The sequence below is a fragment of the Echinops telfairi genome, unplaced genomic scaffold (genome assembly GCF_000313985.2).
Source record: "Echinops telfairi isolate 266 unplaced genomic scaffold, ASM31398v2 ScPeMD7_3;HRSCAF=10, whole genome shotgun sequence".
Classification (NCBI taxonomy): domain Eukaryota; kingdom Metazoa; phylum Chordata; class Mammalia; order Afrosoricida; family Tenrecidae; genus Echinops; species Echinops telfairi.
The window spans coordinates 13,113,248-13,119,247 of record NW_022103899.1 but is presented as its reverse complement, the minus strand read 5'-3'; the positions used below and the strand labels follow the sequence as shown (position 1 = coordinate 13,119,247).

The window sequence follows — 6,000 nt, the reverse complement described above, 5'->3', positions numbered from 1 at the left end:
TGAAGACTAAAAGTAAAGGGTAGGTAGAATAGCTGAGCCAGCAGAGCATCAATGTGCCCAGCTGATTTTAAGTTTTAGTTACTGAGTAACGGATGCCGTTATCTGAGCCCCTCACCTCCACCCCAACAACGGAACGATCTATTCCACACAATGGAGAAACATATGACCATTTGTTGTCAGATTTGGAATATACAATTTGGAAAAGAATGCTTATTCCTTACTTTCATTCAAGAGCAATGTGGTCCGTCCCTTATTCATTGATCAATATGCCTTAAGTGATGTAAAGTCAGTATTAGATAAGAATCCCCCTAGCTTTGTTCATATAAAAGTGCAGGATACTAAATGGCAAATAAGATATGTGTGGGAAATACTTCAGCTATCGAACTCTCCAGTGACTGGATAGATCAAGGGAAAAAGACTATGACTCATGGCCTATACAAATCTAAGATATTCTGGAAACGGAGGAGTGAAAAATGAAAGGTTCTTTCCCCTTAATCTTAGGCTGAACATACATGTCATAATATCAGGGTGGTGAACGCAACTAAAAATAAGGATTATTTAAAGAAAAATAAAGTCCTGGAGATTTGTATAAGGATAATAAAAATTTGAGAAAATAAGAGTAGACTTAAATGTAGAGAATTTGTGGTTTTTCGGCTTTGATTTAAAAGTTAATGTTAATTTAGTCACACTTAGTCACAATTTTGTTATATAGTAAAATATATTTTGATACTAATGACAGTAAACCAATGGTGTTGTCCCTATAAAACTGTGAATTTAGAAATGTAGATGCATTAAAAACAAAAATCAACCCTGGTGGCCTAGTGGTTATGTATTAGACTAACTACAAGGTCAATAGTTCGAAACCACCAACTCCTCCAAGTGAGAAAGGTGAGGCGTTATACTCCGGCAAAGACTTATAGTCTCAAAAACTTACAGGGGCGGTTCTAACTTGTCCTATAGAACAACATCAACTTGATGGCAGGGAGTTTGTTTTGTTGTTTTATGTTAAATTTAGGAAATAAAATCAGAAGAGTTTACACAAAGACCCGTGACTAACCCTAGTGCCCGTTAGTCCATTCTAACCTGTAGAACTGAGGAGGTAGGGTTTTCAAGGCTGTAAAACATGGTGGGTGTAAACCGGTGCTCCTTCCTCCCAAAGAGCATTGGGTGGTTAGGGGCTGCCAGCCTTCAGCTTAGCAGGCATGCTTCTGAGCTCTGGGGCCACCCTTGCTCCCCTTTTTGAGTAACTACATGTCGCCCACAGCATTTGAAATTGCTCTCTCACCTGTCCTCTCTCTAATGAAACGGAATCGTTTCACTTTAAAGATTCTTTGGGCAAAAGCTTAGGGAATATTTCTATAAAAAGTTAATTTGCATTCTATAGATGCAGTAAGGACTATTGCCCTTATTTTTCAGTGGCAGAAACAAATGTTACACTATGTTCAGTTTTGAGAAGTGAGAATTGTGGTATTTATAATCAATGAATTAAGAAGTTAGTACTGCCACTGTGATGAAAAACTTCCCTAGGAACAAAGTTAGAGTATTCCCAGTTTTTTAAGAAATCCTTTTCCTACCGAGCAATCTAATCACTCTGGGGAAAAAATCCACTGGCACACCTAATCACTCAGCATGTCTTTTTTATTTACTAGGTCTTTCCTCAAAATTTAATTGGAAATATTTCCAGACTAAGAACAGACTATGAAAAATAGACTGTCTGCTCCAAAGGAATTAGCCACTGAAAACCTTAGGAGTAGCCGTGGAACCTTGCCAGATCCTGAAAACCTCGTAAGCTGCAATGGAGCTCGGTCAGCTACAGCGCCAGAAGATAAGCCTCTCGGGCAGAGGCTCTCCCAACATGGCTGAGTAAGAGCTGCCCTCTCAGAGCACAGCCCATTCACTGATGGGGAAAGACTCAAAACAAGAAGAAACAGCTGTACACATCTAAAAATAATTGGAACTCATAATGTAGGAAGTATGGAATAGTATCACGCATCATCCAAAACGGACATGTCAAGATCTATCTTAAAGTACAATGCTGTAAGTGATAGGATATTATCTATACACATGCAAGAAAATGCAGCTAGTACAAGTATTATTCAGATTTATGCACCGACCATTAAAGTTGGAAGAATTCTACCAAAGTCTTCAGTCTGATATTGATCAAATATGCAATCAAGATACTAATTCGCAAGGTAATAAATCAAGATAATAATTCGCGATTGAAGCACAAAAGTTGGAAACAAAGAGGAAGGAATAATAGTTGGAAATATGACCTTGGTACTAGAAATGTAGGTGAAGATCACGTTATAGGGTTTTTCAAGACCAATGGCTTGGATATTGCCTGATGGAATACACAAAATCAAATTTCTTGTATCTCTCGGAAGAGAAGATGGAGAAGCTCAGCACACCCAAACAAGGCCAGGGGCTGATAGTGGAATAATCCATCAATTACTTATCTGTAAGTTCAAGTTGAAGCTAGAGAAAAGTAAAACAAGTCTAGGAGAGGCAAAATATAACTTTGAGTATATTCCACCTAATTTAGAGATCATCTGAGGACATAGTTGACCCCCGAGCACTAATGACAGGAGATCTGATGAGCTGTGCTCCGAGGTAAAAGACATCATGGATGAAAACGCCCAATGCCAATTAAAAGACAGGAAAGAAAGAGAAGACCCAGGTGGATGTCTGAAGAGACTCTGAAATTTGCTGTGAATTGGACAGTAGCAAAGGCAACTAGAAGAAATTATGACGTAAAATGCCAAAGGGCAGCTCTAGAAGACAAAATGAATTATTATAATTAAATGTGCGACGACTTTGAGTTAGAACACCAAAAAGTGACTTTCCTAGACTCATAATTATTCACTTGCATAGAAAGCCCCATCTTTCTCCCACGAAATGGCTAGTGGTTTCAAACTGCAGACTGCACATCGCATCCCAGCTTTTCCAGGGAGTGGTCCCTCCAGATAGCATATGCTAAGTACATGAGATCAAGTCTCACTCACAAATCTCTCTCTCTCTCTCACCCTCACTCCCTCTGTCTCTGTCGCTCTCTCTTTTCCATTTCATAGAAGAAAGCATACTAGGTAAGCAACAAAAATAAGTATTACTGTTAGGTATTGGGCTTAGGAAAGATCAAAATATGTTTTGCAGCACTTTATCAATTTTTTTAGCCCATTCACATATTAAGGGTACTTTAATCTTGATTCATATGTAAGTCATCAAAGCATGATTTTGTAAAAATATGATTCTTAATACAATGTTTTTATATTCTTATTTGGCTATTTAAACTACACTTTTAATGCACAAATTTATGAACTACTAATTTTTAAAATATGGGCTTAGTCTTTGTATCTTCCAAATCCAATACAGTAAACTGTGCTTTATTTAATATTCAATAATCACAGAGGTTGAATAAAGAATAGGACTTTATTTGGTTTGAAAGTGAACATACTGATAAGTTTGTTGTGTTGTTTTTCAATATTCTTTGTTATTCCAGATCAAGCACTGTCCAAAAACTTCTCACAAGTAAAATGACCATGAATTCATTGTTATGATTGGTGTTCTTGATTTTAATTTTAAGATCTGAAAATAATGTTCTGATATATTTATCTATGTATTCATTGATATAATCAACATTTATTAACTGCCAATCTCAACGGATGCCAAGATCAATCAGATAAAGTTTCTGTCTTTGAGAAGCATTATTACTGAAGGAAATGTATATTCATTAATATAATAATATGCTCAAGAAATGATCAGCTCAATATGTGTTTCTAATTTAAGAATAACTTAAAAGTCATTTTTGCATTCTAGTTCTTTTAAACATTTTTAAGTATTTAAACTGCCCAATTTCTCAAACATCTTAGATAAATGAAAATTTATGGAAAGTAATTTTTTCTAGCAGAGAATAACATATATTATGACAATATTGTAACTACATATTACAATTCATATATCTGTAAAAAAGTATTTATTCATTTAACGGGCTTGTAATATTTTTGTAGGTTTTGGAACAGAAATCACTAGAAAGGGAATCAAATTTTGTAAGGGTCAGTAGAAAATGAGGAAGACTCAATGACACAGTAGGAGCCACAGTTGGCGCTGGCATACCACATACCACCAGTTGTGAGACACAGTTCCAGGCAACATTTACGCTTGGCATAAAGAAATAGTCAGCAAAAAAAAAAAAGGAAGTCTTTCAGGGAGATGGATTGACACAGGGGCAGCTACAATGGACTGAAAGCAATGATTATGAAGATTGTGAAAGACTAGCCAGTGTGACATCCTTTTGTACATAGGACTCCTCTAAGTAAGGACAGAGTCGTTGTCACTTAACAATAATAACAACAACATAAGGAGACAGACCACTACATCTTCTCCTCTTTCTCTTTTTCAAAAACAAAAGCCGCAAACTCACAGCCAACAAATCGATGCCAACTTGACAGCAGCCCTATAAGACAGGGTAGAGCTGCCCCTGTGGGTTTCTGATACTGTGACCAATGCGTGAATGAAAAAGGTTTGTCTTTTCCCCAAGGAGTAGTTTCAAACTGCAAACCTTGTGGTTAGTAACCCACCATATAACCACTCCACCACTGGACTGCTAGGGGATACTTAATGGAACTTTTGCCCTGTATGTGTGTGTATTTCCTAATTTATATTTCCATAAAATGCCTGATATAAATATTTCATAATTTTCCATTAAAAAGAATATAATTATGCTTAAAAATCAATAATTTTTGTGTGTAAAGATCATGTTCATTTTCAAAATCGTTCATGATAGGAAGTATATTTATGAAGCGGCTCCAAAAAGTTCATGCAAAAGTTCTGTTATCTTTTTATCATGTCTGTCCATGAACTTTTTGCAGCCCTCTCATATTTCTAAAACACATATGTGCTTACTATTCAGCTTTGGCTAATACTGAAGTATTATTCGTAATGAAGGTACTAATATGTAACAATTCAAATATAGCCTAAACTAAGCAATTAAAAAATGCTAATGTCTACATAAAAATATCATCTTGGAATTATGTAGCTTGACACTTTCAGTTTATCTTGTAAATAATTTTGGCTCATAAAACTAATACTAAATTACTATATTAATCAATTTTCAGGTCATGACCTCTGGATTTACCAGATTCTTCAAGACAATGTCAAATATGATCCAAGATAAAATGTGATTTGAGTCTGGAGATAATTGTACATGTAAGTATTGCAAAATGAGATTTTCTCCTGGCAAAATGTAATGTAAAATAAAACATCAACTCATTAATTACTTAATTGCAGAAACTCTGATTCATTGTTTGTCTTCTATTCAAAGGCTACATGCTACATTTTTTTCCATGCTACACTTTTCGTTTTATTTAAAATTAATACATTTCCTTCTGATTTCTTAGTTATAGTTTTCTTTTAAGGTCACTAAGAAGAACCCAGTGTAAGTGATAGAAGAGAACCCTAACACAAAGTTTGTACACAAAGAAACTGCTGCGAGGTAAGTCCTGGATGCTGACAAACCACGGCAGCGATTGCATGTCCTCAGTGATGACTTTCCTGCTGACCTTGCAGTCAGTAGCTCAATTCATGAGCCAGTACAACAGTGGTGCCCCTGGTTCTGCCCGAGTAGGATTTGAAAAAGATCAGTAACATAGCATCTGAAACTGAATGTTTAAATTCTTACTCCAACGTTAGTTCTATAGCAAAAATGATGACAAGCTCTTAAGCAGGATTAACTCTGTTTATAGTTCAATAGCAAATATCTGATGATTATAATGTTTATGTCTCCTGTGGAAAAGATTTTGATTCACATTCAAATAAATGAGGTTGTATTTTTATGGCTGTAATACAACAGTTCATCTCTCACAAATGTCAGAGTTGGTTACTCCTGGACTTCATGAGGAGTAAACAGTCACACGCCTCAGCGATTTTCACCTTTTAGAATTAAAAGGCTGGAGCAGCGGTTCTCGACTTTTGTTATGCTACAACCCTGTGATACAGTTCCTCGGT

At 36.0% G+C, this 6,000-nt stretch overlaps 1 protein-coding gene across 3 annotated transcripts in view; it reads left to right on the top strand.

Annotated features, from left to right (window-relative positions):
* CALCRL (calcitonin receptor like receptor) overlaps window positions 1-6,000 on the top strand; it is a 109,669-nt gene that overhangs the window by 55,688 nt on the left and 47,981 nt on the right. For 2 of the 3 annotated variants that reach the window (XM_004701723.2, XM_045296185.1), the window contains 2 exons: window positions 5,112-5,202; window positions 5,412-5,488. The gene's annotated coding sequence lies outside the window, so the exon portion shown is untranslated. Of the gene's footprint in view, window positions 1-5,111; window positions 5,203-5,399; window positions 5,489-6,000 lie in introns of all 3 variants that reach the window. The other variant, XM_045296198.1, reaches the window with a different exon arrangement.